Raw genomic sequence first — 10278 nt, 5'->3', positions numbered from 1 at the left:
GAGGGAGGGAGGGAAGTGGGTGGGAAGGGAGCAAGGGGAGCATTGCCTCTGCTCTGCCCTGGTGCTGGATGAGACTTTTCCTTTCCTCAGACATTTGTTGCTCTGTTTCCTCACTTGTGACTGCTGTGCACTGTGGTCATCTCGCTGGCTGAGTACCAGCTGTATCATCCAGGCAGGCAGACTTCAGCATCACTGCACATTCTCTCTGACACTTAATGGGGTCATGAAGGAGGCTACCTGTCTGGGCATTCAGGGAGAAGTACAGAATACTGAAGACCACAAATATAAAAAGATTGAGTGAGGTCTTCAAAACCTTGAGATTTTAAATCAGAGTAACTGAAGGGAGGAAGTATTCTGGGTTGGTTTGCTGGTTTTGAGCCTTAGACACTGTTGGGAAATGTTTATGGTACCCCTCAAGGTTAATTAAACACATGTTTGTGCTTAAATACAAAAGAAAAATTTAGTGAACAACACATTGGGCAGAGTCCTACTGCAATACTATGTGGTTCTACGTGGAGTCTGCAAAAATGCATCACAAGCAGATTCCTTAAACACAATTGCACCAGCACCAGCCCTGAGAGCAGTTGCATGGGGCACCTCAGCCTGGCCGTGGGTCCATACCCAGCCCAGCTCTGCTGCCTAAAGATGGTCCCTGAGCACTCCTGTTCCAGGATGGCTACAAGATGATGCTGAGGCTGCTTCTTATCTCATCACCAAAGGCAGTTTAACCCCTTCTTGTAGTTCGTCCTCCTTGCCCTCGGTGCCAGATCATTCCTCGATCACAAATTACCACTGCTGAGCAATTACAGTCAGAATTTCAGCTTAAACATTCAGAATTTTACAAAACAGGATCAGAAACCTGCCTTCCAAGAAGAGGAAAGCTGAAAGTCACTTTCTTCCACCAGCAGTCAGCAGAAAAATGAAAATCAGGAAAAAAAAAAAAAAGCATGAGAAGTGTCTGCTGGTGAATAATCTGCCCCATGTATAAGTGTCACACCTCACCAGGGGCTGGGCAGAGTCCCTTGGGAGCTGGGAGTGGGCTGGACGTGAAATGGTTATTTTTCCTCCAAGGAGGTATCAGACCCCTGTATTCGGGATGTTGCCAAGCTCCTTAAATCAGCAGCTAGTCTCAACTGGATGGAGCTCAAGAAAAAAAAGCAATTAATACTGCTGCTAAATACAATAAACCGTTATGTTTTCTTGCTTAAAATGTGTAGTAAAAATGATTATTAAAAAAAAATGAGGTAGGGTTGGCTTTGTAGTTCTGTAGCTCTTTCCTCTAACTGAAGATAGATGCTAATTTGCTGGTGATGGTCTGGGAGAGGGTTGCAAATTTGCTTGTCCCCAGCTTGTTTTTAGTGCCCTTATTTCTTCTTGATGGTTGCATTCTGTGGGGGAATAATCCCTCAGAATGGCTATGTATGCCTTCTGCACCCTCAACAAGCAATGAAGATTCCTTGCTCCTGACCCTCTAACCTTAATACTAGCTTTTCATTACAGGACTCTGATTCCAGTCTGACTGTCTAGTAATGTTTCTGATAGAAGGAACTTTTTTTCCCTGACACTTCTCACCATGATAAATTGCCAGATGAAGTTATTTCCTGGCAAACAAAAGGCAGCCGAATGCTCCCCAGCTGTCCCCGTTTCTCCAGCACCTCTGCTCTCAGAGTGGTTGTGTGCTATGCAAGCGCTTGCATTAAGACTGTCATTGTTCTCTCTTGCTGATGTGGATAACTCCTGTAGATTCTGTTCTACAGCTGAGCTTTGTGGCAGAGTGGAGACATCATCTGCCACTCACTAATAAGGCGGTGATTCAGCCATAAATGGAATCCAGAAGAAATCTTCAGCTTGCTGAAATTAGTGGGAGTTTTGCTGTTGACTTCAGTAGGGTCAGGACTGCACTCGCAAGGACTTTGGGTCTGTTGCCTTGCTCTGTCACAGGAGTCCCCAACCCTCACATCAATAGACTGCAGCTCTTTAATGTTTCCTGCAACACCTATCTTTTTCTTGGATAATCTTCTACCGTGATAACTTATACTGGGTAATGATAGCGTTTTCTTGTTCACTGGTGGCAGGAAATGCTGTCCCTCCTTTGCCACTGTAAGCTCCAAGTAATGTTATCTGGTTTGATGGATCATTGCCTTGGGTCATAAATTATAACTGGGGAAGATGAAGCAAACCTGAACTGAATCTGTCAGGGTAACCAGGGTCACAGAGATCTCACCAATTCTCGAAGGACAGCTTTCTCGGTAATGCAGCTTCTCTACTGCACAGAAAAATCCCATCTATTTGTTCTTATTGTCAGAGAGGATGCATTATCCAAAATGAATATAATGAGCCTTTCCACTGACACAAAGTTCCGTACAACATCCAGCATATCTAATTTTTCTCTAGCACAAGAGTATGTGAAGTGTATGTAGTATACACTTACCACAGTGAGACAGCTGAGGCACGATTCAATGGTTGGACAATTAGCAGCTGCTGTTGTGGGCTTCTGTATAAATAGTTATTGCAATTGTAACATAGAATGCAAAATTTGACCAAATATAGAAGAGAACTGAATATATAGAGAAAGTCTGTTATAATGTTTATCCTTATGCAACCTCAGAAAGGGGTAATGAAGAGTTTGCTTCAAGGGATTGAAGGTAAGGCAGATATATAAGTTAAAATATTAACCACCAAACTTTTTCCAATGGCCCACTGCTCGGTTATAGCAATTACTGTTTCCTGTCACAGCTATGAGAGAAAGCATCTTGCATTAAATGTTTGAGTCCCGATGTCTTCGTTTCAGCTGTTATGTGAGAGCTAAACATCTCTTAAAAATTTGGTGCAAAATATGACTGTGGCTATTAAATGCAGAGTTGCTAGATGCAGTGAGCACAGTAGAAGATGGATACCAGAGCTTTTGCTACTGCCGCTTTCCCAGTGAATGATAAACCGGAGGTGATCACAGCCCGTTTCTCCCACTGGGTTCTGGCAGAGCTCACTGCTGTCCAATGCACTCCTGGGCTTTCACTCCAGGGTGTGCAGGGATGCATCTCCAGCAGCAGCATAATTTGTGGCATTCATGCTAGCTCCAGCTCAACACATTCAGTTTATGTATTTAGAGGAAGAGGTGCATCATGTTTCTCCTCACCCAGAGGTCACTGAGCAGTAGGCTTTGGCTAGTTGCTTCAGAAAACAGAGGCTTCAGCTATATCTGTAACAGAACTGACTCAACTCTGCTTGTGGAATGTTATGGGGAAAATGATGCTAAAAATAACATTGTTTATAAGTTAAAACTTCACTATATTTAATAAACTCTCTGCTCAGAGGCGTCAATATTACTATAAGGGGTCTTTCAACTGGATCCTAAGGCTCTGCGTGTTTTTGTGTGGTAGGTGTGAAGATTTCTGACGTGGAGAGGTTTGGGTAAGCTGATCTTCCTTCCTTGGTGACTGGGCATGAGATGGCCCTAAAGGTTTATGTCTGCATCCAAGCTAATCATCTTTGGCTGTCCTTTTAGTCAGTGGAGGAGAGAAACATTCCCTTAGAGGACAGGATTTCTGTCTTCTTAGGTAGACATCTAAAAACAAGCCAGATGTGTTAAGCCTTAAAGGTGTCTGTCCTCCTCTGTTGACTGCAAAGGAAGCTGGGGGTGGCTAGATCAGATACAAGCATTTATGCTATAGATGTCTAGAATTGCATGAAATTAATCCTACCTTTTCTATTCTTAAAATTGTGTGTGTTTATATATATATATATATAAAATATATGAATATATATATATACTCCTAATATTTAATTTTGAGCACTGGCTTTTTTGTCTTCTAGACCAGTGACATTTATATTGCCACTTTTCAGGAATAACTGGCTCCATCCACACAGGACCAAAGCTATTGTGGGGCTTGGCACTGTCGTAGCTCAAAGTTAGAGACTGGGTCCCAAAATGGTGCTGAGCACCAAAGGAGGTGTCTATGCTTCCTTCCCATCGCATGCTCGGTGAACCAGAAAGCGTTATTCACGCCTGGGTGAAAGGGACTAGCACGTCTGTGTGAGACACAGCCAGCCACTGGCAAAACAGCCATGGGGTGATTTCAGTGTGCTGTGCACTGCTCATTACACAACGGGGCCTGGGGCTCAGCTGTTCTGGGACCTGTAATAACCAAAGCCAGAGCAGAATGGACTTGATTCTAACATGTTTCTTTTTAGATGAAGCTTGGTCACCACCCCCTCCGGTCCTGCCGCCACCTCCATAGAGCCCAGTTATGTCCTAAGGTGAAAGTCAGGTGTCTTCAGCATGGCACAAACAAGCTTTTTGGAAACTGCGCTCCCATAACTTGCACAGCAGCAGGGTCTTTCACCCAGCATCATCCTTAGGTGACTAAATCATTTACCTACAGCACATAGGTTATCTCAAGTGTTAGGGCCTGAGGGCATCAGCTGCATTTATAGAATCATAGAATCATCTAGGTTGGAAGTGACCTTTAAGATCATCAGGTTCAACCATTAGCCTAACACTGCCAAAACCACCACTAAACCATGTCTACCCGCCCTTTAAATACCTCCAGGGATGGCAACTCAACCACTTCCCTGGGCAGCCTGTTCCAATGCTTGATAACCCTTTTGGTGAAGAAATTTTTTCTGATATCCAATCTACACCTCCCCCGGTGCAACTTGAAGCCATTCCTCTTGCCCTACTGCTTGTTACTTGGGAAAAGAGACCAACCCTCACCAGCTTCCCTCCTCTCCAGCCTCTCTTCCAGCCTCTCCCTACCCTGCCCATGGCCCAAGACCCAGTTTCAGCCCCCCAAGCCCATCAAGCCCTTCCCTGCCTGGCCGTAGACCTTGTTGATTGAGATGCCTGCCATGGGCCAATGTCCCAGCCTGGCCTTGGCCTGTCCGCTTCCTCAGAGACGTGCCTGGGCTGCCCGGCGCTGCCTGCTGCCCGGGGGGTGCCCAGGGACCCCCCTGCCACCCCTTCAGAGTAAGGTAAAGAAGTGCACATTTAGCTGGAAGTCATAAAGCTGTCAGCAAGTGAAAACTTCCAATGAAATTTTCTTTATTGGGCATAAAACCTGGTTACTAGGGTCTTTCTCCCTCTATTGTTCTCTGCTGCTGAGATCTTGCTATAATAATAAAAACAGTCTTCCTCTTTTATTTGATCTTTCTGTGCACATAGTGTAAATAGCGCTGCTGATAGGAGGGCCTTAGTTTTCCCGTGGTGATATCTTACTTTTCAGACAAATGAACTACAAAAGCTATCACACACGAGTGATTGCGGGTAATGAGCACCAACTGGGAATTTCAGGCCCCTGATGAACAAGTAGATCTTGTCAAACGCTTTCTCGGAGGCTTCAGGTCCTGGTCAATGTGACCCGTGTGCTAAAAACCACTCAGGGAGAAAATAAAGCTGATTATCTGCTGTTTCCTCAGCTCACTGGCTGTTTACTTGTACCTCAGGAAGGCTTTCTGACACAGCACCGCAAAGCAGCTGATCCATAGCTTCAGATTACCAGCCCAGAGAGAGAGAGCCGCAATTAACAGCAGAACTGAAATTAGAAGATCTGTTCCTGGAAATCATGTCAGCTAGAGACAATTGAAACACAGCAGAATAAACCATAACTGGTTGAAAACACTTGATTATTTTTTTTTACTAATTTCCTCAGTTATTGTTTGTGGTGCGCATGTAATCAGGGTGATGCAGGTTATAATTAACAGGTGCATAGGTGCCATTGCCACAATCTCTCTCCAGAAATGAGTCACTGAATATGACTCCAGCCACTCTGGGGGGTGCAAGGCTGAGGATGGCCCTGACTGTTTCAAAGACCATCGATGCTCCCCCCAGGAGCTGCCATGTTGGCTGCCAACCACCTCCTGCTGCCTTTCAGGGGAGCTCAAGGGGTAGTTGTTATTTTGGACAAGGCAGGTTGGATCCCAAAGCATCTGCATGATTACAGCTGAAGACTGTGAGTGAGAATATGTAGGGAAGTTTGGTGTTTCCATTCCCTGAGATTATTACCGCGTGAGCTAAAAATAACCAGAAACCCTTAAACTGCAGTCCTGAAATAATCCATTAAGAGTGAACCATGCTTCCAGCCAGGGTGATGTGATTTCAAACCGGAATGTGTTCCATGTAGTGCTAGGCTGAATTACAGAAAAATAGTGGTCTTGGTTCACCAGGGCCATGCACCAGGAAAAATATCGATGCAAAATAAAAGTATCCGAGGACAGGGGCAGGAACAGGGACAAAGAACCACGACGCACACTGGTCAGGCTGCTGGATTCAACAAGCATGCTTTAGATTTCAGGAGGCAGAAGTGAACTGGCCTTTTATCAAGTTTGGGGACTACGGAATTTTTCCACTTCATTTTAAGTTTTTCTCTTTTGATAGTGACAGCTCTGGAGATATCTGTGTCCTTGTCAGAGTTAGAGAAGGAAGCTACGTTGCCAGCATTTGGTTGAAAATGTCAAGGCGACCAGTAACCCTTCTTTCTGTGTCCTGGTCCCCGCAATCGTGACATTGACATGAACTGGGCTGCTGAAAAGATTAAGTCTTCAGTTAGGACTGGAAGGAAACAGCCCTGCAGGTATGACACCTGCTACCACTGGGAAATACATGAAGTATAACTTTCAAATGCCTTGATTTAGGTCTCACATTTTCAAAGCTAAATTTGATGGTCAGTCCTTGGATTCACAAAAGTTCTGTGCCTGCTGGTTGCAAAGCTTTGTATTGCATGTAATGACTTGCTGATTTTATTTGCAGAGGTTTGAGAGGCAGAAATGAGCCTGGCAAGTAAGTACTTCTCGTATGAAACCATTTTGGGAACTACAGTTTTTCACTGTGATCATCCAAGAAATGAAAATGGCCTAGCAAATAAATAGCACTTTAGAGTTGGAGCTTAGCAATAGGTTAATTTTCTGGAAGAGTTTCAGAACTGTTACTTTATAAACCAATTGCACTTAATTTTTTTTTGCTTGTGTAAGTTCAGGATGTTTTGCAAGTGGAGCGTTTTCAGTCCTGTGTTGCCGGAAGAAGCAGAGTGGTGTCAGCATAACGCTGCAGCCATTTCTGTCCTTTGCCACGCAGCCTGATTGTGTCTGTGCTGCTTAAACGAAAGGCAGCCAGGCCATGGTCTTCCTTTCCGTTGAACTATGTAATGTGGTTTTGGTCTGTGCTAGCTAGTCCTTCCCCAAAGACCATTTGGGCCCAATTCAACCACTCTCATGGGTCAAGGACTGTTTCCAGCAGGACAACTGTTTTTGTGACAGGGATTTAGCTGTCTGGATGTGAACTGTCCTATACCCCTTTACCTCTGGGACTTAAAATGAGGCCTGTCCAGTCTTATTTATTGTTTTAAACACTGGCTATTTGCTCTTTCCCAGGAATTCCTAGACTTGATTTACTTTATTCACATGCCCATATCTGTTTTGAAACTCTCTAGCATGCGCTAGGGACAGACAACAGTCCAAAGGGTCAGTGTGCAGGGCCAGAGAAACGTTCCAGTTTTTGAAGAATAAATGAAACTTGGCAGTAGTGTTTCACATCCAGGATCTCTAAATTGAGCTGCAAAATTTTAAGAAACTAAGAACTTTTTTTAGTACTGGCCAATGTCAAGCAACAATCTATACGTTCCTTCAAGATTTCTTAAGTTAAACTAGCATAGTACAACAATACATGATTGTACCAGATGATTTATGATAATCATCTCATATCCTTGATTTAGTTTGCTAGGGAATAATTTCTGAATAAGGACATGTGAAACCCCAGATTATTTTGTTATCATCTGTGAATACAAGGTTGTTTTGTCTGTGAAATTCCTCTGAGAGCACTGTGTCAACATTTGTTGTGCAACACTTTTATTTGCTGTGTAACAGGGTGAGAACAGCAGTGGGTTTTCCTGTAAATGTGAATTTTTTCTTGGCTGACACAATGTGCAGAGCCCTGCCGAGAACAAGCTGGGTATCAGTTGCATTCCTTACTGGTTTGATGGGTACTCTTGGGGGTGTGTGTGTAGGTATGTGTTTGCGCACATGTGCAAAAACACTCGTGTGCTGGAGGGACTGCAAATGTTTTAGTACTGGCCAATGCCACCACATGGTCCTGTCGCTGATACAGCCATGGATGTTGCAGTCCCTGTTTAGGCTGCAGTTCGCTTTTATATGTGACCGTGCATGACAGAGAGACTTCAGTTAATCATTCTTGCCCCTGTGGGTACAAACTCAATGTCAGGACTTTGGCTTACTTTTTCACCTTATGATATATATACTCTCTTTCTAAAATCAACAAGACTTGTAAACACATCTTGAGTGCAGCAGCAAAGCAGCAGGAGCAGTCAGTCCTTGCTGGATGCAGTTGTGGTTGGCGCTGCTGGCCCCAGCTCTGTATTTGTCCAACCTCTGCTTAGCCTAAAATCTGGCTGAGGTCTCAAAGCACTGCGCTGCGCTCAAGTTAATCCATCCTGATCCCCCCAGGGCTTATTAGCTCAGCCACCGTATTACCCTAGCGCAGGTTCCCAGATCAGGCTATCTTGTGTCTAGACAGCTTAAAGAGCAGGGAGAGTAGGTATGCATAGCCTGAGACCATCTCTGGGACTTACGGGGATTTGGCCTTCTTGGAAAGGCATTTTATTGATAAGCGTCCATAAAATCTGGTAGAGGAAACAATGTAGAGAGGGAAAAGAACAACTCTGTTCTGTAGATAATGCCTCCAAATTTTCCCACTGAGAGTCACAATACGTCTTCCTCTTGCTTCAGTCAGTGTTCCAAGAATTAGAAGCAGTCTGATTGCATCTTGGTGGGAGCTTCATGCAGAAAGACAGTATCCAGTGTTTGTGTGCTGGGAGCAATGGTTTGTACAGAAACAAAGATGGCAAACCTGCTTTCAGGGAGATATCAGCACGTACATATCCTGGGAGATGATCCACATAAATTCATTCTCACTTGAGAAATGCCAGCTTGCTGTCTTTTCCTATTTGGAGAGGATTTGCAGCAGCCTTTACTGCTACGTGTGTGTGGACTAATTGCAGAAGTAGAATGCTATAACCCGCTTTATGCATGTGGCAGTAGTTATATAGCTCTCATCATAAGATTTGATCACCTGAGTAACAGTTCTCAAAATACAAGAATACTGCTTGTGTTTGTTGGTAGCCTTTAGATCAATAAGGCCTGTAGTATGGACAAGTTCAGTTATCATCACACATTGTGAAATTATTCAGGAAACGAGTACTACAAACACTGTAAAAGTCTCAGTGCAATTGCTGTCAACAGTATAACATAAACCCATGACTTTGCTTTACCAGCAGCCAGTGATCTAGCATGGTTAAACTACCACTCTGCTCAAAAGCACCATTTGTAGCTGTTTGTCACTGCTTCCCTTTTGCTAAATTTTATTTTGTGAATTCACATTCAATACAGTTCTTAGAGGCTTGAATATAATAAAAATCCATTTACTGAAGTGCTAAAGTGAGTTGATGGTTTTCCCTTGCCTGCTATGGGGCAGGACTTTGCCTACGGGCCCACGACCACAAGAAATGAGAACAGCTGCCTGAGGAGCATGTGCAGAAGAGCAGGACCTGGAGGCTGAGCCCTGAGCAGTTAACGCATCTCCCGACTTTGGCCAGAAGATCTGGGATGCCAGCACCACCTTTCTGCTGGTCAGAGACAACTCTTCTGTGTTTTGCAGTGTAGAGAGAAATAAATCAATAGCAGTTGATATTTCCTGTGCCTCCTGTCATATGCAGTAATGGCTCTGCTGGTACTTGCTGTGGCGGCTCACCACAGTGAGCAATGCGGCAGAGCCACAGTGCAGTGGAAACGGAGCTGATCAGTAATAATGTTATGAATACGGTGATGCAATGGCTTTAGGTGGTGACAAGACCAGGGCAGGAGGTTACTGATTAAGCTTCTATTGGGGCTTGAGAGAGAGCAAACAAAGCAGCAATCCAAGAGTTCCCGGTTTGGAAAGCAATGGGGAAAATCATCAGGTATAAAGATCTGTCCCCAAAGAAATTGCAGCTGTGTTTCAGCAGGTTGTGAACTGGCAAGCGAGAGACAACAGCAAGTTAAGCCCTACAGAAAGAGGGGCGGAATAGTGGAAGTGCACTTGACCAAAGCTGTCTAACGAAGAGATTAACAGAACAGGAGAGAAAAGGGACATCTCAGTGGCAGGGAATAATATACCTGAATAATATACCTTGTCAATGTTATTTACACCAGGTTTTTAATGTTTTCAAGTTATGTTTTTCTTCAAAACCTTTTTATTTCAGTTAGTGATGTTCTGCTTTAGGCAGGGCACTA

Source organism: Vanellus vanellus (assembly GCF_965231255.1).
Source record: "Vanellus vanellus genome assembly, chromosome: Z".
Classification (NCBI taxonomy): Eukaryota; Metazoa; Chordata; class Aves; order Charadriiformes; family Charadriidae; genus Vanellus; species Vanellus vanellus.
The sequence above is the reverse complement of the archived record's forward strand: the minus strand, read 5'-3'. Positions refer to the sequence as shown.